This window comes from Streptopelia decaocto (genome assembly GCF_964273445.1).
Source record: "Streptopelia decaocto genome assembly, chromosome: 6".
In the NCBI taxonomy this organism is placed as follows: domain Eukaryota; kingdom Metazoa; phylum Chordata; class Aves; order Columbiformes; family Columbidae; genus Streptopelia; species Streptopelia decaocto.
Window position 1 is genome coordinate 67,586,541 of NC_138660.1, and position 27,819 is coordinate 67,614,359.

Below are 27,819 nucleotides of genomic sequence, written 5' to 3' on the forward strand. Positions count from 1 at the left end.
ATCCACTTACCGCAGGTGAATTAGCTAATCATATATCAGTAAAAACACATCTCGTGCTTGGCGCAAAGATGATGATGAATATAAATTCTCCAGGCGCTGGATTTTTACATTTTCCTAGCCTAGGCTCTCTCATGTAAGCCATGTTAACCTGCAATCTGTAAATACTTATATGTTGACAATGTATAAGCAGTATAAGCAATTTTGCTGGCAATCTATTTTAGTTGAGGAGCAGCTGAGCTCGCAGCGGATCCCGGCGCCGGCCGAGGGGCCGCGGCAGGAGCAGGGGGGCAGCTGGTCCCTCTGCTCCCTCCTGGGGATCAGGACGGGCTTTGCTGCGGCGGGAGCGATGCGGGTGCGAGTGATGCTCTCATCCCTCACCCCGCGTCACATCGCATCACTCACCACAGCGTATTGTTACCCAGTGCAAGGGGACTTAATTGACCACAACGTCACCTTACAGATATTTATGAAGTACAGCCACCAGGTATAACCACGCATTTGTAAGGGTCTGAATCTGACAAAAGTATAAAAGGAAAAAAAACTTCTATTTTTTTTTTTTTTGCAGCGTTCATGTCTTTCAGATCCTATTTTGGTTTTAATTCCTCAGGTTCATAATTTTATTTTTTGGTTTTATTTAGAATATAAAACATTTTAAAATGCCAACTTGCAAAACCATGCATTTACTTCATTGATTCATTAAGCTGTGCCTGGCAGAAGTAAGAGGCGTCAAGGCTGGTTCTGCATTAACAGTGTTATACCACCGGTACATGCCATTGCTACTTTTTGCCTTAATCACAAGAAAAAATCCTGGTTGCTCGAGCTATTAACGGCATTTCCGTGGCTGCTGCTGCGAGGAAGAGGCTGGATGTCTGCGAACAGCGCCGGCCGCGGCGCGGGGTCCTGTCGGACACCGACCCAAACCCGCCGCTCGGCTCCTCGTTCCGCCCAAAACACAGAATCCTTCATTGGCGTGTGCTTCTCCAACACGTTTGTAACGAAAACGCGGCACATAACTCTCGGTTTGTTGGCTGGCAGAGCCCAATTTACAAAAGTGGGAGTGCAAGATAAGAAAAAGAGTACATCTGCAAAGCAGGCTGTGCAATGAATCACGCGGTGCCAGAGTTGAGCAGAATATAATTGAGTCCAACATCTCTGAGCACTTTCACCATAATTAATGATAATCTGTAACAGAGGAATCTGAGATTCCAGTTCAGAGAACTGTTTAATTAGGCCAAGTAATGAAAGCAGAAGCAGTACAAGAATATGGCCTGCCTCATGATTAATGATTCATGCTACTGAACACAAAAGTGCCGCACCGTTAACTCTAACGGATGCTGCATCTCTCTGGCATTTACAAAATAGTGAAATGCATGCATTTTTGTATTTTAAAGATGTAACTGGCAGTATCCTTTTCTGAGCTATTTACATGATAAATATGGTTGCAAAGGTAACCGTCTTCCTCTGGGCTTCTTTGCTCTGGGGTACTTCAAGATAAATACGGTATCTGCCTGAACATCAGTATTAAGGTAAGATCTCCCCCGCTGCTCAATAATTAACATCTTCACTTTGAAAGTTAGTCAAACACTGATGTTTTTCTTTTGTACTTGGATGCCATAGACAAGCTCTGGTGAAATGACGCGCTCCTGCTGCAGCTACAGGGGTACATTGAGCTCTCTGGGAGGAAAAAATAGTTCAGTTCATAAAGTACAGAATGTAAAAGAAAGAAAAAAAAGATGGTGAGATGGTAAGTTTTTTGCAGGCTTCCACTTTTGCTGGGTCAGAGTGCAGAATGTAGAGCAATTTGACACGGAATTGCCCTAGAAGTGTAAGGGACATGACAAAAGAAGTGATAAGACTGCCTGGGGCTTTAACTTACAAGCCAGCAAATTATATGGGTTTTATGTGACTATTTACTCCACCATTCAATGAAACAAGGAGTATCATGGGCACTGCAGAAGCCCCTGGTACATATGCAAGGTCTGAGATAAGAACACTTTTCCAAAGAAGCATGTTCACTAATGTCTCCATTCTCCACCAGATTAGGTCTCCTTGGGTGCCGCCTTCAGAACCCGCCGCGGTTCAGCACCCACCGAGACTAATACCCGCGCAGGAGACATTATCTGCTCTCCGGCATAATGGACCAACATTTCCACCCTTCCCTCGGCGGGGAGGACCCCCTGCCCCGCAGCCGCTCCTTCCCCTCTCCTCGTGGGAACGCGAGCCCGTCGGTGTGCCGGAGCTCAGCATCCTTCCCACAGCCTTGCACACCCGCGTGTGCCCAACCCGGCCCTCTGCTCAGCATCCTTCCCACAGCCTTGCACACCCGCATGTCCCCTCCCTGTCCCTCTGCTCAGCATCCTTCCCACAGCCTTGCACACCCGTGTGTCCCCTCCCTGTCCCTCTGCTCAGCATCCTTCCCACCACAGCCTTGCACACCCGTGTGTCCCCACCTGTCCCTCTGCTCAGCATCCTTCCCACCACAGCCTTGCACACCCACGTGTCCCCACCTGTCCCTCTGCTCAGCATCCTTCCCACAGCCTTGCACACCCGCGTGTCCCTTCCCTGTCCCTCTGCTCAGCATCCTTCCCACAGCCTTGCACACCCGCGTGTCCCCACCTGTCCCTCTGCTCAGCATCCTTCCCACCACAGCCTTGCACACCCGCGTGTCCCTTCCCTGTCCCTCTGCCTGCTTGGGGACACCAGCAATGAGAAACCAGCAAGTTTTCATAAGCACACTTCCATGAAGAAGCTTAAAAAAAACCCCAAACATTAAAACAATAGAAGGATGGATGTGCTTAAATTATAACGTCAAATAATGAGCAGGCCAACATGTTAATCTTTAAGGGACGCTTTAAAGAGCTCATAAACTTTTGGGTGAGACTACAGAGGCTCTGAACCTGTCAAACAGAGCTCAGTTATTTTAAAAAGACAAACTGGTGACTGTGGAGCAGGGGGTTTCACATCTTTGGAAGGGAAAGGATGGGAACCCCCAGTGGGAGGCAGGTGAGGAGGAGGAGGGGTGAGGAAGGACAGCAGCACGGCTCTCGGCACGCTGGATCCCGCTTAACTAATCCCCGCCTTCTTTGAAGATGTTACTGCCACGGTAGATAAGGGAAATTCAGTAGATGGAGTATACTTAAATTTTAAAAAGACATTCAACAGGGTTTCACTGTGCAGATTAACGCTCAAGATAAAGGTGCACAACTGGGTTAGGAACACAATTCACAGCCCACCAGGTCCCGCTCAGTGGGCTGGGGTGTATTTACAGTCATACCGTTTACAGTTTAAGAGGTGGATCCAGACTTGCTTAGACCTTGACCAGAGACAGAACACAATAACGGTGGCCTAAGGACTTTTTAAGGAGTGCATCTCATTGCTGGTTAAATACTTCAGACGACAGATAATTCGTCCCATCTGTTTGTAAGAGGCACCAGCAGCTTACGCTCCCCTATTGTTAATTAAAACTGTGATCACAGCATCACAGTAAAATCTCAGAAATTAAGCAGTATCATCCCAAAATCTTCAAAGCCACTATGATCTACTTCATCCTATAATTTCTCCTGCATTTCATTAGTGAGTGATTTTAGTATTGAAATTTCAGAGGATTTTTTGCCCCACCAAAGGACCATGCTCATTGTTGTCAGCAGCAATCTCTCCACTATCTGCAAATCTGTAATGAGCATTTTTGCAAATGAATCTCAGCTGCTCGAGAGTTTAGAAAGGAAATGCAGAAATGACAGAACTGAAGAAATATCCTTAAACTAAAGTTAGCATCCTTAATTTTTTCCCATCGTCAACCCAAGAAAAATTAGCACTGTGACGTCTGGCCTCGCTGAGAAAATAAGCAGAAAAGGAAGTGTTGAAATCAGCCCGTGCTTTCCACTTTCTGATGCCAAACACTGACTTATTTTTGGTTTCTTAAAAAGTATTAAAGGGAGTTGAAGGCTTACGCCACTGGGAGATGAACACAGCGAGCCCGGCTTGGCCGTGTGTGAGAATCACTCTGCAAACACGGCCGCGCTGTTTTCCTTGGAATTTATCCCCGTAGAAGTTACTCAGGGAGGAAAAAGCTCCAACTGACCAAAACCTCAGTGCTGGAATGGTTTTCCCAAAGCCCTGTTACGTGGAGGAGGGAGGGGACAAGACTCCTGTCTCTAAATACCAGCAAGGATGCTCCAGAAATGAGGATTAGAGTGAGGAGGCCGGGCAGAGGGAGAGGCTGAGGAGCATTTCTGTGCAGAAAACTGCAGAGAAAAAGCGATTGCAGCCGCTGTAAAGCACTTGGAGCCTGGTCAAGCCACAGGAGAAGGGTTGGGAGAAACCGCAGCCACTACAAACTAAACTCATCCCTTGGACTGCCTAATGCCATCATTGGAACAGCTGGATTTATTGACTTTGCAAAATCAATAGCTATTTTTATTAATCATCTTTAGATAGCATGATGCTCCTACTATATCTCTTTCAGTGACTAATACAATGAATTTCCTCTTTTGATGTTCCCTGACATTTGAGCAAATTAAATGGAGCATTAAATATGATCCTCTTTGGGACAAAAGTGGGCAGAATCATTTGTGACTACTTTATTAACTGCTATGAGAACGCTGGCAGCACCTTCAAAAATGTTGTTCAGCATGCAGTATTTATTATTATTTAAATTTTCCAGAGCAGTGCTATATTATCATGGATCAAATGGTTTTAGTTTTGCGAAATGGAAATATTTCCATATTTCCTTTTATTTTGAATGCGATACCAGCTGAGGAACCAGCGACCATCTTTACCATGTGTATTACAGGAAATATCTATAAATTATGTTTTGCTTTTAAAATGGATGATATCCCTTAGAAAGTTCACGTGTAATTTCGCTATGAAACAGTTAAACTGATCTTTTTAAAAATATAATTGCACAATTAGGGTTTTTTGAATTCTGAAAAACTGACACCAATTTATGTGCTTTGTCAAAAAAGGGAGAAATGGTTGATTAAATCCTAAGGCTTGGAAAAGTGCACTAGGGCAACGGCTGGAGTGGAGCTCCCTGAGCCAGATCCTTGTGTTGCACTCCCAATGTACAGTCACAATGAGCCTCGATATGTTTTATATCAGCTATTCCTGGTATTCACATTTGAATTTCCAAATCACAGTAAAAAAAAAAGAGAACCATTAACAAGATACACCACTTAGACATTGACTTTATCACCATCTTACGGGGAGGAATCTCAGGAGGAAGGAGGCAAGAAGGAAATTACGGAGCCCCCGCTGCGGGTCAGAGCAGCAGAAGATTTGGCCACTTCTGTCGATCAACTGTTTATCAATTTTTGCACAAAACACCCATTCAGCACCTCCATGTGCCTAGATTATGTCTTGATAGGAGATTAATGTTACGCAGCTTTCTTCTCCTTCCACCAAAATTGAAAGTAAAATTCCCATCTTCTCCCCCAGAAGCACAAGCCCTTTCATGGCAGGTAACTGCTTCTGCCGGGCAAACATTGAAGTTTCAGATTAAGAAGATAAGAACCAATTGACATAAAATAAGAACTGTCCTGAATTTTATTCCCAGGCTCAGAATGAACCCAGACGTGAACTTCGATTGAATCTGGAGTATAAAAAGAAATTACAGCTGACCTCCCCCCAGACAAACTGCCTCTGTGGTGGAAGCAATACAGGTGTGTTAGCACAGCGCTCAGCTTGAGCTAATTAGCCCTGCGAAGAAACTAATTAACCCAAGATGAGCATTGTCTTAATACAACTATGCTATTTTCAATGTCCGAGAGGTACAAAATGACAGCGGGCAGCCACGTAGGGTGATTTCTGCCTCTGAAAGGCTGAGGTGGGACAGGAGCGGGCATCTTCGGGGTGGCACAGGGCACTGGTGGCACAAGGTCACTGGTGGCACTGCCTCGGCCCCCGCCACCCCAGGGCTGGGAACTGCCAGCAAAAAGGCTACGGCATGTGTATTTATTGCGTTGTGGGGGTCCACACACCCCCAAATTTTCTGTATATCCCCTATCAGCTTGCACGGTGGCTTCCTCCGTCTCACTGATGTTCTCAGCAGCCTGGTCTCCTCCCAGGAGCCGCCCATTCTCTGCATCCAACCTTCTCCATCCGACCTTCTCCTCCATCCGACCTTCTCCTCCATCCGACCTTCTCCTCCATCCGACCTTCCCCCTGCACCTCAGGTGTCCCCCGCTCAAGGGCAGTCCCCCAGCCCCTGGCTTTGAGGGCCACCCAGCTGCGCTTCTGGGCAGCGATGTCCCGGCAGCCCCACATTTCTTCCCATGCATCCTTCCCACAACCCTGGGTCTTCTTCCAATACGCAGCCTCTTTTACCCCAAACTGCGATGATTTTTTCTGCCTCCTTTCTTTACGTGGAAACCTCCTCTCCATCCACTTAAGTCAGCATCTGAACTTTTAAATCTCACCTTCCCAGTGGCCTCCCCTCAACCTGGAAATGATTTCTCCTGGTTGTCACAGAAGTGACAGCAACAGCCCCAACACACGACTAGCTGTTCTCAGGCAGCTGTGACATGTACTATTAGCAAGCTTTACTGTTTCATTTTATTTACCTGTTAAAACAAACAAACAACAAACCCCACCCTCATGCATTTTGCTGCTAAATAAATTTGTCTACAAAAATGCAAAATGGCAGCAGTGGTGCCGTCCCCCCTCCCAAGAGCATCGCTCTGAAAAGCAGCCCCGCAAAGGCACAGACAGGACCCGCCACCTGCAGGTGCTCGCAGACGGGGGCGGATCGAAACACCTTGCCCTGGCCAGGTACAAAAACGAGTCTATTTTACACCAAGTCAGTAGCCTTCCTGCAGCCCCCAGAACTTTGGTTTCCCCATCCGAGGCGGCTTCAGCCAGGCCAGCGAGGCCGGGGGGGGACGAGCAGCCGCACAGGGGGACACATGTACCTCGGATGCAAATCCACAAGGGTTCACACCACACCATAAACCAGGTTTCCTACATATTCCCCCCCCCGATGAAACAGTATTTCAAGAAACAGCAATAATAAACTATTTGCCAAGTTTTATTACTTATTGAGAAAAATACCCAAATGAAAAATGTCCCGAGGTAGTGTGCATTAGGTAGGCAGGTCCCATCCATTTTTAATAAGAGCAAAGTTACTGTTCTGAGTCTTTGCTTTGCTGTTTTGCTTCCTTCATAATGTCATTTAAAGTAAAATATTCAGATTCCAATATTAAGATAATAAAATAACATATTAGAATCTGTGCTCTCGCCTGCTGCCGGGCCAGCTCTGAGGGGTGTTGAACCGGCAGCAGAGGGACCTCACTTTCCAGCAGACAACAAAAGGGATATAGCACCCAAAATAATCTTGGCCTGAGCCGAGCGGTGCCAGGGATGCTCTGAACCAGCCCTTGCCCTGGGTGAGGGGAAACAGCAGCCATGGCAGCACTTCAGAAAGGCCAAAAGCGCTTGGGCATGCCCAAGTGTTTCTCATTTCTTTCTAATTTCTAGTATTTCAGCATTAAAAAAAAAAAAAAGTCGTGAGCAAGAACCTGTTTCTATCTCTTAGAAGAGGATGGGGCGAAGGACTTGAGGATCTTCACAATATCACAAGAGTCACTGAAATTAGCTTTCTGCAATAAGCCAAGTCATGTCACCAGGCTCCTTTTAGACGATCTAAAGATTAAAGGCTCTATTCCTGGAGGGTTCCTGTGGCATTTACTCAGGGATTTTTATCAAGCTTTATGTGATGGGCTACCTAACACACCTCTTCCAACCTTAACAGCTAACAGGAATTTGGTATCTCTCAACATGGATTTCTTGCTGTACTGTAGAATATTTGGCAAACATCTTGAGACTGTAACCAGTCAAAGGCAGGAGATGAAATGAAAGAAGGGCGGAAAAGTGGCCAAAGATCCAGAGCAAACATTTAGATTCGAAAGCAAAGTATATATGTATAGAAAGCAAGTACGTATGTCAAATCCACAGGCTTAACTATGGCGGTATACATAATTTCCCATGCCAGAACAACAGCCAGGGTGGTGGTTTGACCGCGGTCCATGGGATGGCCCAGGCAGCCAGACCCCAGCACTTATACCAACACCAGTTTTGCCACCGCAGACACAACCTGCAGCCCCGGGATTCACGCAAAATGTGGGATATGGTGCAGCCAGGTTAAACACAGGACTGCGTTCAGAGATCTCCAATGCTACAGAACTTCGTATAAAATTAACAGGAAATAGAGAGGTTAGTTTACTGGAAAGTACAGTATTTCCTATAGGGTTCTAGTAGCCATATGGGAATGTACAGAGGATGATCTTTTGGCAGTTCTCTGTTGAACACACCAAAATTCTGTTATTCTCTACAAAATGCTAAGGACTTGCAGCACTAGTCCTGGCTCCCACAAGGTTCATCTTCGCCAACAACCAGGAGCTGTTCCACAAGCAGAGAGCAAATACGGTGATTTCCCAGGACCAGTCCAGCCCCTGCCTGCAAGGGATTCTCGTGGGCTTCTCCCCATGGACAGCAGTGCTGAGCCCCTGCATCTCTGGGGAGATCAGTCCCGTCTGTTGAAGGCTGTAAGATGAACCTCCATGTGCAACCATGATGCTGGGCACTGGTGCACAAGCAAAAGCAGCCAAACAATGCTGAATAAACGATGGACAGCATCAGCATCACCAGCAGGAGAAGACATCTTCTGGCAGCGCTGCTTCTGTGCAAGAAGCTGTCTGGCTCCTCTGCACTGCTGGGGATGCTGTTTGCAGCAAATACCATGTTTTTATTGGGCTTCTCACCACGGTACTGAAACACAAGTAAACCTGTAAACTGGTCTGATTTACAATCCCCTTCCCAACAGGGCAGCAAGCCACCAGAGCAAACAGTTAGTCCTTCTAAAGGGTCTGGAAAGGACTGCTTTGCAAAATCATCACAACAGGGTTAAGATGTTTGCTGTTAGGAGCAAAGTGCTAACGAACGTGCCGCACAACTACTTGAACACTAATGGACAATGTTCCATGCATGTGCTTTGCTTCGGCAGGCTGCAGTTATCTGTCGTCTGCTCTGCTGTGGGAATTTCTTATATAAGTTTTCTCCACTGCTCTGAAAAGATCTAAAGTCTTTACCCCACTGCCCGCCCGTTTTCAGTCTTTGTTCCCTGAGGCATCAGCTGGAGCTCCTACAGGTGAGCAGATTTGTACAACTCAGGGCGTAAGAGCATCCAGCAAAACGGGAGAGAAAGGGCAGGGGAAGGAAGGGCTCTCCCAGCAGCATTTGCCACCGGGTACACTGGCTCTCTGGATGCAATGGAAACACACAGGGCTAAAGAACTGGGAGGAGTGGTTAACACTGGAAGCTGTGCTGCCATCCAGCGGGACCTGGACAGGCTGGAGAGCTGGGCGGGGAATAACCTGATGAAATTTAACAAGGGAAAGTGTAGAGTCCTGCATCTGGGCAGGAACAACCCCAGGTTCCAGTATAGGTTGGGAAGTTACATATTAGAGAGCAGTGTAGGGGAAAGGGACCTGGGGGTCCTGGTGGACAACAGGATGACCATGAGCCAGCACTGGGCCCTTGTGGCCAGGAAGCCAATGGTACCTGGGGTGGATTAGAAGGGGGGTGGTTAGTAGATCGAGAGAGGTCCTCCTTCCCCTCTGCTCGGCGCTGGTGAGACCACATCTGGAATATTGTGTCCAGTTCTGGGCCCCTCAGTTCCAGCAGGACAGGGAACTGCTGGAGAGAGTCCAGCGCAGGGCAACAAAGATGCTGAAGGGAGTGGAGCATCTCCCTTATGAAGAAAGGCTGAGGGAGCTGGGGCTCTTTAGTTTGGAGAAGAGGAGACTGAGGGATGATCCTATTAATGCTTATAAATATATAAAGGGTGAGTGCCACAAGGATGGAGCCAGGCTCTTCTCGGTGGCAAACAATGATAGGACAAGGGGTAATGGGATCAAGCTGGAACACAAGAGGTTCCACTTAAATTTGAGAAGAAACTTCTTCTCAGTGAGGGTGGCAGAGCCTGGAACAGGCTGCCCAGGGAGGTTGTGGAGTCTCCTTCTCTGCAGACATTCCAACCCGCCTGAACAGGAAGGTTACCCTTCCTGTGTAACCTCATCTGGGTGTTCCTGCTCCATGGGGGGATTGCACTGGATGAGCTTTTGAGGTCCCTTCCAATCCCAAACATACTGTGATACTGTGAACACCCTGCGGATACCCGCCAGCCCTGCAGAGCCCCCTCTGTCACCCACCAGCCCAAGCCGCGGGCTGGCCACCCTTTAATTCTTCACCCTGCATTTCTGAAACTCCCGTTATAAAACGGTACAATTATCGCAGGTCATGAACATCAAATGCCACTGGCACTTCCAGCTGTGCCTCCGCAATAGCCTCCCGACAGAAGTACTGCAACATGGTAATAATAATATCCCAGCTGTAGCCACAATCACTGAAATCACTGACAGTGTCAATAATGTATAAAACCCCATGGAAACTCGACCACACTTGCCAAAAGACATTCATCAATTACACCACATTTTATCTACCATTCAGAACAGACTGGTTTTATTGTTACACTTTTAAATAAATGGGTAGGGTAAATAGGCCCCGGCTGAATTGCTCTATCTCCAGTAAAAGGTATTAGATAAAGTTTTACCTTAATATTTCAAACATGCTCAGGAACCACAGCAGAGGGCACATCAGCCAGGAGCTGCACTGGTGTGATTGAACCCGGCTAGCTCAAGGGACAAAGGGCTGGAGCAGCTTCTGCTGATGGAGGAGTCCTGGGAAGGAAAACACCAACACATCAGCCACCAGCCAATGACCCAAAATGGTGGGGAGGGGCCAGGGGGGAGAAAATAAGGGATAATCAGAAGGAATGCAGGGCAGGTGGTCCCAGTTAGGGTGGAGAACCAGAGAAATGCTTCTCCAAATTGTGATGGAGAAATGCTGGGGAACCCAGCAGTGTAGGGGAAAGGGACCTGGGGGTCCTGGGGACAGCAGGGTGACCATGAGCCAGCACTGGGCCCTTGTGGCCAGGAAGCCAATGGGACCTGGGGTGGGTTAGAAGGGGGTGGTCAGTAGGTCAGAGAGGTTCTCCTGCCCCTCTGCTCTGCCCTGGGGAGACCACACCTGGAATCTTGTGTCCAGTTGTGGCCCCTCAGTTCCAGCAGGACAGGGAACTGCTGGAGAGAGTCCAGCGAGCCACCAAGATGCTGGAGGGAGTGGAGCATCTCCCGTGTGAGGAAAGGCTGAGGGAGCTGGGGCTCTGGAGCTGGACAAGAGGACACTGAGGGGGGACTCATTCCTGGGGATCAATATGGAAAGGGGCGGTGTCAGGAGGATGGAGCCAGGCTCTTCTCAGTGACAACCAGTGATAGGACAAGGGGCAATGGGTGCAAACTGGAACACAGGAGGTTCCACTTAAATATGAGAAGAAACTTGTTGGGGGTGAGGGTGGCAGAGCCTGGCCCAGGCTGCCCAGGGGGGTTGTGGAGTCTCCTTCTGTGCAGACATTCCAACCCCCTGGACACCTTCCTGTGTAACCTCAGCTGGGTGTTCCTGCTCCATGGGGGGATTGCACTGGATGAGCTTTTGAGGGCCCTTCCAACCCCTGACATTCTGGGATCCTGTGACCCTCCCAGCTGCAGTGGGACAAGCAGCAACGTGATGGGTGCAAAGGGTTACGGGAGAGGGGCTGGCAGGGAAAAAGTGGCAGGGAGAGTGGAGACAGGCGTGAAAAAGCATGGGAGAGAGCAGCGGAAGAGCTCGCCCAGATCAAAGAGAACCACCAGCCCTTGGGGACGTGTGTGAGGTTTTATTTAAGTCCATGCTAAAAAGGAAAAAATCAATTAAATTAACAAAATGGTTTGCATTAGAATTCATCAACAATACCCTTCAAAGAATTAAAAAAAAAAAAAGGCTTTAACTAGTGTGATATTTTTATAAATATCATAAACATCACCACCGTTATCTGGCACGTCCTCACAACTCGGTGAATGTGGTGAGGAACTATTTTACCGTTCGGCTCTGGCCCCGCATGGTGAGGGCTGAGCAGGAGCTCGCTCTAAACGCTGCCTCTGATTCACCCCAGCCCCATGGAAAATGAAAGGGGGTATTCCAGGGGCTCCTTCCCTCCATACACACACACTTAAGGAAGCTGGTCTAAATTTTTATTTATTTATTTACTTTTTTAACCTCCACAGAGGAAATTTAAGCCCTACCTGACATTCTCTAAAACTCTGATTCATTAGTGTGACGCGGGTTTTCACTGCAAAAGATCTTAGTGCTTTTTGTCTCAGAAATTATCAGCTTCAATATAGACTTAAATTGAGGGACAGTTTCCCAAAATTTGTGTCCTTACAACAATCTGGATTATGACTGGAGACACACAGAGAGAGAAACAACCAAAAAAAACAGTGATAGCTGTTTCCAGGCTCTTTTTTTTAATGCAAGTGCTAAACGAGACTATACATTACTGCCAATTTACATTAGCCTTCTTAAACTCTGTGGACAGGTGTACAGGGGAACAGTGAATTAAAAGCAGAAGAGGCTGTGGTTTAACATGCGGTACCATTTATGTCCACGTATGCCTAAAATAAAGGACTTGAAGCTAAAAATATCTACAAAAAGAGTATTTCCTCACATTTCAGGTTGATGTTTCATGGCAGAAATGTGAAAAAAAATAGGTATTTTTTATTAAATTGAAAGAAACTTGCCTATTTAAAAATCTATGTGAATAAGGAATGACACAATCTGTCCGGAACTGTGATTATCTCTATCATTTGCAATCACCTTTCAGTACACAAGCACTGCACAGCCCACACGGCATTGATGGGCTTATCTTAATGCTAATAAATGATTTTAAGGGCCTCTTCCAACCCAAATGACTCTTTGCTCTGCAGCCAAGAGGAGGTTGACCCAAGCGGGTGAGGAACAGCCAGGTACGTACCCGCTCCTCTCATTTTGACTTTTCATTCCGAAACCCCACATGAAGAACAGGAGCATCCCAGGAAAAAGGCTGAGAAATGATGGCAAATCATTTTCTGTGGCCAGGTGCCATAATATCTGCAAAGATGGGTTGATGCTGAAACCCGCACAGAAGGAAACCCTCTTTGGGAATTAACGGGGATGCTGGAAAGCGGCAACTTCCTTCAAACACCTTAAATAAATCTTCCTTTATTCTTTCCTGACCTGGATCTGGCTGCCAGCGCACATGAAAGAAATTGCGAAAGCTTCTCAGTCACCGCTACTCGGGTTCCTTTTGCACTACAGCATTTGTCATTGCCAAAACAGCAGAGTTTAATTAAGTGTTGTGAGCAGCCTAGTGAGAAACACACTTTAAATTAAACCTCTGTACATGCGGCTATTGGTTCTTTACCTCCTGAACAATCAGCGGGGTGTTCGGCATAAATTCCTCCTCTCGAGGGAAAGGCAGCTGAATGCACCTCTAGCAATTCATAAACGATCCTGCTTCCCCACAACCATATCTTATTAAAGCGCATTTAATTATTTCTTAGTTTTAAACACCAGTAGATGAAGGCGATAATTAATGTGCCTACCACTAAACATTTTATTTACTCTTGATATATTAATGGTATTATCAAGAAAATATGCTACAGTTTCAGGTTTAACAAAATTACATGGCAAATTATCTTTTGATGCATCAAGCAATCGTTAATATAATGGAATAAATTATTTTAACACCTCAGTAGTAACGAATGGGTACAAGTGCGTAAGCTTTTTAATTTTTCAGAATGGTTTTACAATTACAGATTACGGAGGATACTTAAATCAACCACACAGGAGTTCAGAATAAGACGGAACCCCCCGAACCTTACAAGGTGTTGGCTTGTGGGTTTTCCTACAGGAGAGGAATCTTTCAGTTTAGCTGGTGTTTCCAGCAGAAGTGCCTTACTGCATAATGATCACACTAAAAATAATAATTGCTAGTAGCAGGTAAGAAATATTTCAGTGACATTTAGGCATTTTTCCTGCCAACCGCAAACATGCATTTTTCTCATGGAAATTCAGACTGTGATTGATACATATATGTACAAATATATGTACACTTGCATACACATAAATGTCATCTTCTGGATGTATAAATGCAGTGTGCGGGTAAAACATCTGACCCGGTGGGTACCACAGAGGGATGTAGGGCAGATGTATATAGGGGATCCCTTTGGGTGCTCCCTCCCCTGCCCCACCGGCCGTGGATTTTCGCTGCCTTTGTGCTCCAGCCCGCCCTTCAAAGAAAGCAAAAGCAACGCCTTTTCTTTAGCCTACACAGTATTTTCAGAGATACTTTCATCAATCCCTACAACGCTTTCTTCTGGAACTGATGTACGTTTTAAGGCTGAAATTAGTTTTCCTTAACAAAAATATTTTGGAAGTTATTCCAGCAAACAAATCTATTTCGTAGAAATATTGAAATAGGGAAATGAAAATAAACCTGTCGGTATTTCTAAGCGCAATTAACCTTGTGCCCGGGGAAGGGGTTCAAACCTGAACACCCATGTGTGCCGGACTCGGGGGCAGAACGAGGCACCGAGAAGCTATTTACAGCGCTCGCACCCCGTTGTCTTCCAAAAGATGGGACAATTAAGTTAAATTGCCATGTCAGAGATTTGACTCTTGAATTCTCTTTTCCCGGTGATGTCCAGAGCCTGAGGTTGGATGGCAGGAGCTCTGGCTTCTCCTCTGCTTAGGGAACCGCTGTGAACAAAGCTACAAGTATTTCTGTTCGCATTTATTTTCTGCATGTTCTGAGTACAGGGCTCGAGCTGCCTGGAGACAATGGTAACACTTCACCATTAACAGGCTCCACTCGTTTTAAAGCCCGCTGGTACCTGGGGATGGGAAATGCTCAACTTATTTGGGTGCAAAGGTCCCAGACATTATGGTATAGAAGAAATAAGAGCTCTATAGGTGCTTTGACCCCGGCTCCAGCACTGGTTTGGTGGAGTCCTCCTTGCTGTGTTTTCTGCCAGTTTTAGGTACCGCGACATCCTGACAACCACACCCCCTCAACTCAGACCGTGTCTTCCTCGGTGCTACAGGGAAATTGGAGGTAGAATAATTATAAACCAATATAATTAGCCTTTTTCGGGGTTTAGTTTGTCTAACAGGTAACGGCCACTGCAAGGAAAACACAGATACCAAAATTGCTCTTACCAAGGAGCAAGGGACAGCGCGTGGGGCAATGGGGGGACGTGGAGGCAGCGCCGCGCGGGCAGGATCCACCCTCGGACCCCCCCAATTAATTAATGTATCACTATATAACTAAATATATACGGTCTGCAGAACGAGCCAAGCCACCATTCAAGCAAAACACTATTTTTAAAAGCACTGAAGCATTTTCTAACTTATCCCCAGGGATTTACACTTTAAAAAACCCCACAAAAAACCCCAAACACCATAAATTTGCAGAGGCTTCCTTCAAGAGCAGATCAGGACTCTGCAAACGGAAGGGGACAGATCCACCTCTGCCTCCTGCAGCCGCAAAGGCATCGCCGTTTATAGGGTTTAACACCATTTGCATGGCTTTAAGGGGAAAGTAGTTAAAATAATTGGAGAAAATAAAAGTGATAATTTGTTTTTTTGAGCACATTCATGAAGAGGAGGCGATTTACATGGCTGTTCAACTGTTGACCACTTTGTTTAGGCACTTATATCTATATTTCCTCTTATTGTGGCTCTCTCAAGTGTTTGATAGACTAAGATGGAGGCATTAATTGAATTCAAGTGTAGAAATCTGAAGTATTTTTATTATTATTTTTAGTTCCCTCACCTTTTATTTCCATTAGCAAAGAAACGTAATCGCTGTGGGGATTTATGGCTAAAGGACGCAGAGCTGGCTACAGTTATTAAAATTAAACTACTTTACCTGAAAAAAAACAAAACCCCCCAAACATTTAAGCTGAAAACAACATAATGGAACAAACCCTCAATAGCTTCCCACCCTGTGCAGCTCCCCTGGGAACGCGGGGGATGAAGCTGCATCTCTGGGGTCCAGCCCAGGCGAACCCGCAGTCCCATCAAGTTTTGCCCTAGCAAAGCAAATATTTCATGAAACGCAATATTTGGTGTGCCCTTAATCATGATATTAAAATAGACAAGGCGGGCGGAGAGCCTATGTATATACATATTCATAGACATACTCTATACGTTCCTGCACATTTCTCCTCATTGGGTTATTTCTCCCTCGCTCACGGCATCGCCTCCAAAATCAGCTGCCTGCACATTTTTATTAAGTTGGTGTTGGAAGAAAAGCAAAAAACCACCCCAAATCCCCAAACTAAAACACCCCTTCTATATTAAGAAAACCAAGCAAATAGTTTAAGCACTTTATCAAAACCGATGTTTTCTGGACTATTTTAATGAGTTTCTGCCAGGTTTCGGAACGGGAGTTGAAATTTCAGTGCCGTAAGTAAAGCGCAGTGATGGAAACTGTGAGGAACTGCTGCATCTCATGCCGCACACATTGCATCATTAGAGCCGGGAGTTTGAATACGAGCCATTAGAAAGGATCTCATATTAAAATGCATAAACATATGTTGCGCGTATATATACATGAAATCCTCTAGCACATAATTTTAAGAATTCAGATACCATAAGATCACTAAGAAAAAGTATGAAGGGCGCACACTTTTCAGTCTAATCCTGCATTGCATCCTATTGCTATTGATTTCAGTTAAAGTATTCAAGGATCAGACAGGTGCCTCCTGAGGGCAGCTCTGAGAATTTAAACCAGAAAGCCCCAGTTGGGCTGTTTAAGGAACAGGTATCTACGGCATGTAAGGGGAAAGCTCCCGCACCTGGGCGGATATAGATATTCCTTAGCTGTAAAATGCTACATTCTGCTGCTATCTTTCTATTCTTTAGCACTAATAATTCCTCTCAGCCTTTCTTTTTCTGTAAGACTAGAATTTAACATAGAAGTTGTTTGTTTGTTTGTTTTTAATAAGAATTTTTCAACCTCCTGGGATGAGCTTTGACCCCTTTCCTGGGCCAAATAAGTGGATGATATAAGACTAATTCAAGCGTAATGCTGTTACCAAAAAAAACAGTGGATAAGCAGCTGAATTGCTAGGTATTTTCAGATACATTTCCAGAAAGGTGGTTGCTTTGAAGAGGGTTTCTCAAAAGGAGAAGATACAAATGGTTGGGGGCACGAGCCAGGGCAGAGGTGGAGGGAGGAGAACAGCACGAAAAGTGGCCAAATTATGGCTGGCCGCACTCCAACAATAAAGATCTAGAAGATACTTGTGCTTATAGTACAGCCCTAAGGAACTTCCACACAACAAGAATCTTCTGAAAAACTGCCACAAAACACTTTTGCAACCCACGCTGCGGTTAATGGGCAACGTAAGGACAGAGGAAAAACTGGCGCATGTTTCTGTGCATCCTCCCGCAATGACGACATTGGAACCTGAGCTCACACGGGCGATAAAACGACATCATTCATCTCCACCAAATGGCAACTACGGCCACGCAGGAACAATTGCACTCATCGGAAGGAGACAAATTTTGCTGGATGGAAATGAAAACACCCCCAAGCCCGCGGTGGCTCTGGCTGGGGAGAGGAACAGTAGAGAGCTCTGGGGACTAAATATGAAGGAATTTGGAGTAAAAGCAACAAATCCATTTCTAACTCCTGCCCCGTGTCGCCTCCTCTTGCCCGCTCCGTGGTGATGCTGCTGACTGCACACCCAAAGGTCCAAACCCATTTTCTGTGCTATACAGTTCTCTGGACGTTTTGAGGGACATTTCCAACCCTTCCCGCCCCCCCTGTAGAGACTGGGGGTTTGAAACACAACAATATTCCCAATGATTTGCTGCACGCTCAGGCCGGTGTCAGCAGGAGCTGGTTCAGCCCAGACTGAGCAGAACCATCCTGCTCCATGTAGCTCGTGCTCCAGCAGCCGCTCTGACCCACGGCAGCAACTAACAGGGTTTAAAAATATATAAGTAAACGACCGCCACATAAGCACAGCACACGTTACATTTAGGGGCACATAATACATATTTTTGTCAAATTCTTACTTATTTGCTTTGATTTTTTCTTTTTCCAGATTTCTGCTTGTCTCGGACTTTTAAATATAAATGCAAATATTTCAAAACCAGCAACAAAAATGCCCTGTTGTGGCAGAGAAGTGTTACTGTTGTCATAAATAAAGCACTGGTATTTGACTGCTGTGCACAAAGAAATCCCCAAAATGAAGCCAAGCGGTCTGCAGGGGTTTCTGTGTTGCAGAGGCAGCTCTTACTGAAATAAGCCTAGAACAGCCCCAGTCTGCCGTGACACAAGCGCTGTCACTGTGACGTTGTTCTTCAAACTGTACCTCAGCGGAGAGGCTGCAGCCTGTGCCACCAACAATCAGACTTCCCAGCTTGGGCATTTCAAAGCGGCGCCACCTTTCCGGCAAACTCCGTGCTACAGTCACTTGGGCAAATTAAACTAGTTCTAAAACGATTATTTACATGATATTAAAACAGCTGGAAATGAGTTATCAATTGTCGAATTGGGGCAGTATGTTTTTGGTCCTGTTATAAAGAGAAGCCTCTGAAACTGGTGTCTCATGGGCCAAGGATCCCAGCTACAGTTTCAGCATGGGCAAGGGAATTACTGCAAAAGTGTCTTATCTCCAAACACAAATATATGCACAAAATTCAAGTAACCTAAAAAAACCCATAGATTTCCTAGTACAAAAGTGCCTCAAGGCCGTGGATGTATTTTTTACGCACGTTTATCTTTCCAGTGTCTGAGCCCCTTCCGAGCAGCCAGCAGCTGTGTAGCTTTTACACAGCAGATCTGTATACACATATATACAACTTTAATTTGCCAGCAGTATTAATTTACCGCTCCTCCAATCCGGTCCATATTGCCAGCTTGATTATTCTGGCTTACTTCAACTCCCTGAAATGAAATATGCCATGGCACTTAAAAAGTCGTGAACACTCATCCTTTTTAGTGGTGTTAGGCTCACGCATCGCAAATGGAAAGTGACACGAGGACTTTGCTCGCTGTGAAATGAGAAGACAAGGCCACCACGACGGGAGGAGATGGCCAAAGCCTTTATCGCAGCTGACAAACCTCTACTTGATCTCCAATGGAGTTTCAGCCCCAGCTTGCATCCGGATCCGCGTTTAGCTTGACAGCCCAGTCTTTGGGAGGCGCGGGGTTAAATAAAAAAGCGCAGCCGTTTACATGAACCTTAAACAAACTTACAGCAGCATTTTTCTTCTCGCCGACTGACATTTTTCTTTATGTTTCGTCAGTCATATCTGAGCGATCAGACAGCCACTACACGTGGTACACCCACCAGGATTATTATCTAGACCAAAGGCCCAGAGCTCATTGTAGCAGGCATGTAATTCTTTACAATGTATGCCACGTTAACTGTGTTGGGTTATCTATTCAACAGCTGACTGAGCTGGGCTCTCAAGCTCTTCTCAACAACCATGTAAGAAGCGATGACAATTGTACTACTTCATAACGGCTGCATGCAACTCTGACACACACTTCACAGCAACCAGTCATCTATATAAACCAATTTCAAGAGCAAAATTGCATGGTGCCTCCACTCTGTTATAAACACAATGATATCCACTCAAAGCTGATAAATGCACTGCATTTCTCCAGAGCTTTAGAGAACAAGTTCCCTGCTCCCGCGAGCTCTCGGTGGCAGATTCGGGCTCTCCATGGCCCGGCCGGCGCTGGGGGGACCGCGGCACCAAGGCGATGCTGCTCCCCGCTTCAAAGGCGCTGGATCGGAGGAGCGGCAAGAGAAAACAAGGCTGTACGTAATTCAGGTTTTAAATACTTATCGACTCCTTAGCAATTTCCAAATTAATTACTGTTTCTTTTCATAGGATTACACGCAACGTAATCCTCATTATGGAATAAAATATCTATAGCAACCACAAAGCGCTTGAAAAAAATACTTCAACACCAAGCACTCTAACAAAAGGGTAGATTAAAGACTGTCAAACAAATTAAAAACACTTGTACCAGCTATTAGCGCTGTGTACCACGGCGCTCCTGAAGCAGCCCACCTCATTGACAAACGGAATGGCAACACCTGAGGCTCTTGCTTTGAAAACACTGAAACTTTCCCCCAATTTGAGGTGGCAGATGTTATTTCTCAACCATAGGCACCAACATAGCCTCTCAGCATTTGTCTCATGCACTGTGCCCGTATTATACACCACAACATCACATTGCAAAGAAAAGATGAAATATAGCTATAGAGATCTTTATTTAATGAACCCTGTAATTGAATACCGAAACAAATAGACATCCTGATAAAACACAAAAATGATTTTTTCTTTTTAATGCAGATAAAGGGTAGGATCAATCCCTGTTTGTTTGTATTGTTTAATTACACTACCTGAGAGTTAAAAAAGCAATAGAACAATCCCTAGGTAATACTGCCCCACTGCATACTGTATAATAATTTAAATATGTTAACATTTATACATTGCTGTCACACTGCCATTTTTTCCAGTCTTGGCCACTAAAAACACCCCCCAGCTCGGGCCATCCAGAACACCTGTGCTGACTCAACGTGACGCCTGTGACTCACGGCTGCGGTTGTCCCTCGGTGCTGTGACGCTCTGGGACAACACCCCGTGTGTCACGCTGGTGGCAGGGGCGATCTGGGCCCAGAGGACCTCCTGAGGTTAAGCAAAGGGCTGCAGAGTCCTGCACGGGGGTGCAGAGAGGAGCGGGGCGGGAGGGGACACGCCAAGAGGACATGGACGGGCTGGAGTCAAGGGGAGTCCACAGGGTGGAGATCGTGGAGAGCATCCCTGGGGACATGTAGAATTCAACTGGACCAGACCCTGGGCAACCAGCCCCAAGGTCCCCACATTGGCTGAGCTGCAAGAAGGGGGTTGGCCGGAGCCCCTCCAGGTTCCTGCCAACCCCAGCACCCCAACAGAATCACAGAATGTCCTGAGTTGGAACAGAACCATGAGGATCATGAAGTCCAACTCCTGTCCCTGCACAGGACACCCCACAGGTCACCCCGTGTGTCTGAGGACGTTGTCCAGTCTCTTGTTGAACACTGTCAGGTTGGGGCTGTGACACCTCCCTGGGGAGCCTGTTCAGTGTCCAGCACCTCTGGGTGAAGAACCTTTTCCTCATGTCCAGCTGACCCCCCCCCCCCGGCACATCTTCTGCCGTTCCCTGGGCTCTGTCGTTGCTCACCAGAGAGATCAGCACCCCCCACCCGAGCCCCAGTCCCTCCCAGCCTGCTCTCCCCAGCGTGGCCAAAGAGCTAAGCTGGATATAAAGCACAGGACACATTTTGGCCCTGTTTCGAGTCCCTGAGGGAGGAGGACAGGGACACACTGGACTGTGGACAAGGGCTGAAGGTCCGTGGCTGCACAGAAGCGCACCCCGCTCTCCTTGCCTCCTCCGCTCCTCACCCCATGGAAACCTTCACAAGCATTTGTCAGCTTTGCTTTGCTTTTGACACAAAGCATCACACAGCTTTAAAAACAAAGTTTTGCACAAGAGGCGCACTCTCCACCCCCGATAGTTCACAACCTTAACTCATTCTTCCACTTCAGGATTTATTTTTAAAGAAACAATCAATGATGATCCACGTGGAAAAGCTTCCTAATCCCGCGCTGTCTGCGCAGCTGTGACCAAACACAGAGGACAGAACGAGGCACTGGCTCAGAATTAACTTTGCTTCACAGATTGGTCTGCAATCCTCATTTTACTCTAATTTAACCTTTCCTAGTTAATTTATATCGGTTCAGCCTGCCAGCCTGTACCTGCCAAAGTGATCATCTTCCATCAAGTGTCTGGGCGTGGAAAGGGTTGCTCTCTGTCGTCTCCGTAACCAGTATACCTAATTAAAGTCCTTAAAAACCTTTAATATGACAAGATGAGACAGGAATGGGAAAGAAAAATACGAGAGGAACTTTCAATTACTTTAATCACGCCGGCTTTCAAATTCGTATCAAAACCCAGCGAGGGGCTGAAACTTGGTGCAATTGTCCCTTTCCCGCGTGGCTCCCGCCCGGGCACGGGCTCGGCGCCCGTCCTGCCGCCGCGGGCAACGAGCGCGGCTCTTCCGACGGGAGCAGAAAGTAAATATAGAAAGTGCTTGTAATAAATGATTAAATTGTCCTCCAGGCACATTTTGCATCTGAATATAAAAGTTGTGATTAATAGGTTATCTAACACATTAACAAAGGCTTTAGCAAACACTGTCCAGCGTTATAGTATTTGCCAGCCCTTTCCATTTTAAATAGAGCTGCAGCAAACTGTTTGCTGGAGTCCCAAATTCTGGCCAACAAGGCCATCAAAGCCGGGGAGATTGCCGCTTTTTCACCCAGTAGGCTTTTTCTTCTTTGTGAGCCTAAATGCCCCCACTAGGCTCACGATTAAGAGCAATTTAAAAAAATAAAATATGCGGAAAACAATGTCGTGTGCCAATGAGAAATGGAAATTGCTCCGCGCGGGGGAAACAAAGGTGCTGAAACAAAGGGGACATCTGGAGCGCGGCACCGCGCTCAGCTCGCGCGGCCCAAGGAAGGGGAGCCCTGTGCCTTTTAATTGCACCATTTCCGAATGAATTTATCCCCAACGCCCCAGCCGCACAGCTGCCCCCTCCCCATCGCTCGCAGGATGGGGGTCCCGCCGCCAGGCCCCCTGGTTTGGGACTGGGGGGATCATTTGTCCAGCAGTGACCCCATGGAGGCTGCGCAGCTCGGGCTATTCACCATCTCACTCGTGCTTTGAGGAGCAGACGATAGAAGGGACAGGTTAGTAGAGACTTTCCCCAACCATCCGCTGAAGCGCTACCGAGAAAATGAAGAGAAAATAGGCTTTTGGCCACCCAAAAAATCCTACTGCAACAACAAACAATTCACATACATCCTATTTTTTCTTGATCGCAGATTTTTAATCCTCTCTTAAGCACTTTTAAAGTGCCCAATTTTGGTCTCATTTGAATTTAAATCAGCTTGCGTGGAGAACTTGGAGAACTTTTTTTTTTAAGCAAGCTCGTTTGGCAGCACATTTTCCCAAGATCACCCAGCTTTAATTTTAAATTTCAAAAGCCTTGCGTTTAATCCCTTGAGCTGGCCTGGTACCTTGCACCATCTGTTCTGGGGTTTTGTTATAACAGAGAGCACCTGCAGAGTTTTGCAACATTTCAAGCTGTCTGTGGACAAAAATAAAAATAATTATAATTTTCATAAACTAAGGACTGCGATTCAGGCGCTGCAGCCTCACCTAACACCGATTTTTCACAAGTATTGGCAACAGGAGCATTTCTCATGCAGGAGGATGTTTTGTTCTTTCTGCCACCAGCCACAAGGACCGTGGGCAGCAGGTCACCAGCTCTGTCCCCAGGATGCTCTGCCAGCCCTTGGGCCAGGAGAAGCTCAACTCGATGCTACCACAGGTGGGACAGTCATGGAAGAACACGAAAATGGCCTTTTCCAGCAGCCAAACCTCTCAGAGATGTGGTGGCAAGCGGGTATGGCCATACCTGCCCACGCCTGCCCATAGTGGGTGGGCAACATTTCACATTCAAAAGGTGCCCCCACCACATTCTTGGGTGGGTATAAATGATTTTCTGCCATGCCAGAATCTGTTAGAAAGATGGTGTTTGTTTAGCCTTCATTACCCACAGTTCTTTATTACTGATAAATCCTTCCTTAGGGCAAGCCAGCTGGAACACAAGAGGTTCCACTTAAATTTGAGAAGAAACTTCTTCTCAGTAAGGGTGCCAGAGCACTGGAACAGGCTGCCCAGGGGGGTTGTGGAGTCTCCTCTGCAGACATTCCAACCCACCTGGACATGTTCCTGTGCGACCTCACCTGGGCGTTCCTGCTCCAGCAGGGGGATTGGACTGGATGGTCTTTTGAGGTCCCTTCCAATCCCAAACATACTGTGATACTGTGATAATTATAGAGTACGTATATCTCACCATAAGCAAGGCGCACGTCCACCCGCAACTGTACGCAACCCAATGAAAGGTGAGTCTGCAGCATCACCACAGGCAGATGCTAAACAGCATCTCATAAAAGTGGCCGAGCAGCCACAATTAACGCTGGACGTGCCCTCCAAGACCTCTGGTGCACGTCCACGTTTAAGGGGAGGTGTGAGCTCCTCCAGTGGGCTCCCAAAAGGGAAAATCTCAGTCGAAAGTTGGGGTTGTCAGGATTTGGGCCCTGCTAAGCAGTGGATGAAAAAAAGAGTGGAAAGCAGTTTTAATAACTTCGCCAATGTTGTCATCGCAGGGCTGACTCAGAAGAGCGGGTGCCTGTGCGTGGCACTGAGCGATGGTGAGTCAAAGGGGCTCCAGCAGAGACGCTTTAAGAGAAACCAAACGTCTGCCACGTATTCTAGCTGACTGCTTCACATTTTTGCTGGTTTCCCAGCTTTACCAGGCAAAACCATGCCTTATCCCTTGCCCCAAACGCTAAACTGTGAACAACCTTTCCTTGCCATCTGTAACAGCCGGGCAGTGTGAGGGTCACTCAGACATCGGCTTTTCTTCTGGTTCACCCACCTGGCTCAGAAAATGTCATTCGAAGAACAATTCCTCCATTTGCACTGATGTCTGAAGCCTCTTCCCCTATTGCAGGTGCATTTGTTCAGGACAGAATCACAGAATCATGCCATAATTTTGGTTGGAAAAGACACTCAGGATCATCGAGTCCAGCTGTTCCCCACCCCTGTCCCTGCCCCATGTCCTGAGAACCTCACGTCCGTCTGTCCAACCCTCCAGGGATGGTGACTCCAGCACTGCCCTGGGCAGCCTGTTCCAATGCCCCACAGCCCTTTGGGGAAGAAACCATTCCTCATATCCAATGTAAAGGATGGCCCAGGCGGGAGCTGGAGGAACAGCTGGTTCTTATGGAACAGCAGCATCTCTTGCCCTGACCCGTCTGGTTTGCAGCAGCGCTCGGCAGAGCCCCTGCCCTTCCCAGCGGCTTGGGCACACATCGTCACCTTCCTACCAGCCATGAAATTAAAACAAAATAGCAAAAAATCGCAAAGCTTAAAATAGCACAAAAAAAAAAAAATAATAATAATAAAAATAAAATCAAACCTCTTGCTGCTTCAGCAAAGGGAGCTTTATTCTCCAGCGAGCTGCTGAAGCAGGAGTGATTCACTCCAGGCAGTGTTTGGCTCCCCAGCAAGGATCTGCTCTGTCTCCATGGAGGAGTCAGAGCTCCGCTGCAGGAAACTCCCCCCGTCAGCCAACCCTCATTTCACAAACCCTGTATTCGGAAGCACAAGTCCCATAGCTGTGCCTGCACCAGAAATAGTTTGATAAGGCAGATTATGCGGGGATGTGAATGAAACCAAATGAAATCAAACAGATAGTTGGAAAGACCGGTATTTTCCCAGGACCTGGAGTGTTCCCACTTAGGTCCATGGTTACCTGAGCTGGAGCTGCTCACAGGTGCTCTTAAAGCTGTTTTGAATTTTTCAGGAAACAAGCTCGATTCCTAAAAGTGACCTTGTAAATAGTTCTCAATGGATACACCTAAACAAAAAATGTATTAGTAACATTTAGCTACTAAATCCTGCTGAAAAATGAAATCAAACAACGTCTTACCCCAAAACCCAGAGACGTTTTGCAGTTTTCTGCTGCAGAGTCAAGGCTTCACCTTTTGTTTTTATCCGCCCAGAAAATAAACTACTATTTTCTTTATTACACTTTTATTCCTTAATTCCTTCAGCTCTGAATAGAAGGAAGAGATTCCAAAATTCTGAAGATTAGAATCTGTGAGTGGTTTATTTCTAGTTAACTCTCTAAGCTTATGGTGCACAAAACTGGATTATTTTTTTTTAAATCAATTGCCAAATATTGAAAAATGAAGATCAAAGAATCTCATTTTTAAGTTTTCGTGGAAGAGACTAAATGTTGTATTATCCCTCTTGCGATTTTGTCATTTTTATAGTCACATTGGGGAATGTTAGGAAATATAACCAAATAGGATTATGATATCAAATGTTGGGGATGTTTTATGCATTTTATCTCTCTTGCAATGGGCCAGTAATGACGAGGGGCTAATGGGGACTGCAGACCCCAAATTCATAATGCTTCCTTCTAAGGGAAATTCTTTCGCTCCATGGATCTTATTTGTGTGGGAAAACCCAATTACTCTTGGATTCTTGTACCTTACTATTTTCTTTTATGATGCTTTTTGCTATAAGTGCTTATTCTGATTTGATAACCCAGTTACAAATAAACTGTGACCCTCCGCTCTTACCTCCAAATTCGCAGCTTTCCAATTTGTCACAGTTAGTTGAGAACTTGACTTCTTATTAATTACTGCAGGGGGGTCCTGGAGGGAGCTGCTACAGCATCATCTTCACTCCGGGGAGGGACCACTGGAGATCTCTGAAATCTAAATCTGGGGCAAAAAAAAAGGTGCAAATGGGCATCTCAATCAGCTATTCAGTGATGAAGTTGTGCTGACTTTCCAAACGCGTAGAGACCACGTTAACATATGGAACTTTGCTATACTGGAACAGCAGAGAGCTAAAAACTCCCGCTCCTGTTCCACAGCGTCGGCCTCACTCACAGCTCACACAGAAAGTACCAAATACACTCATCTGGAAACATCATCGTTATTATTTTCCATGAAATACACAATTACTTACAACCGTTTAACAAAACAAAAAATTGAGGCAAAGTAAAAATTGCTTAAAGCCTCCTAATCACAAAGCCTCAGCAAAGAAAGAGATATGATTATTCCCACCATCCATTAATTATTAGCAGCATTTCTACAGTTAAGTGGGAGATGATAAATACTCCACTGCTGTCTAATATGACTTGCAAAGCTCCAATTTCTAAGTTAAATAAAATCTGATTTGCAAAGTACACTGTTAAATATTTTATCCATTAACCACTGCTAAAATAATTCAACTATTCAATTTGAGCACCCTTTATTTGGACTATCTCAACATCAATTAACGACCAGTTCTCAACATGAACTTCCAACACGCATTTGTGATGTCTGAAACACATCCTCCCTGCACTCTGAACGACAGATGAACTCAAATCCAAGCTAGGTGGAGGTAGCTGCTTATTTTGGTGATGTCTTTATATTTTAATTAATGTAATCAACAAGGATATGTTGATTTGGTAAACTGTTTTTTAATGTATTATTATACCTGAACCTTGTGGCTTTTAAAAAGTCTTTACTAGTGTGTGCAGAAAGACTTCACCTTGAAAGAAAAAAAAAAAGAATAATAAAAAGAAATAAAAGAAAACAGAAAGAGAAACAAATGTTTCAATCAGTTCTAATGCTACCGAAATCCATGGTACTTAATTTATCGAAGCTCCTGTTAGTGAATGAACAAAGGTAAAAATAACAGGCTAGTTATAAACTAGTACTATGATGATGACATTGTGAATTATTTAAAAAGGGCATATTCAGTGTGACCATAGAGCCATCAATCATAATAGACATTGATGAGAAAAAGAGGTTTCAGTCACTTCCTATCTGCCAGGAGAACAATTCTATCTCGCAGGTAGCTGTGAAGTGCCGCTGACCCCATGTCACTCGCATTGTTGCTCTACCCTTTGAACGGGGAGAGCAGATTCTCTCAATATTAGAATCGAATGAGTAAATAAATTCTCAGTTCACCGCCACACTCCTTCAGAGTGCACACTTCAATTTGTCTAACAATGGGGAGGACAGAGAAGCAGAAATCTCTTAAAGCAGGGATGAATTTTTTATGGCTGCTCAAATCCAGCTGCAAAGAATGGGGCTTTAAATGGGAGCAGCGCTGCTTTTAGCAGGAGCCCCCAGAGACAAAGTCTTGGGAAGGGTTTTGTGCTGAATTCAGCCCTTCCCCAGCCAGCGCCTTTTGCT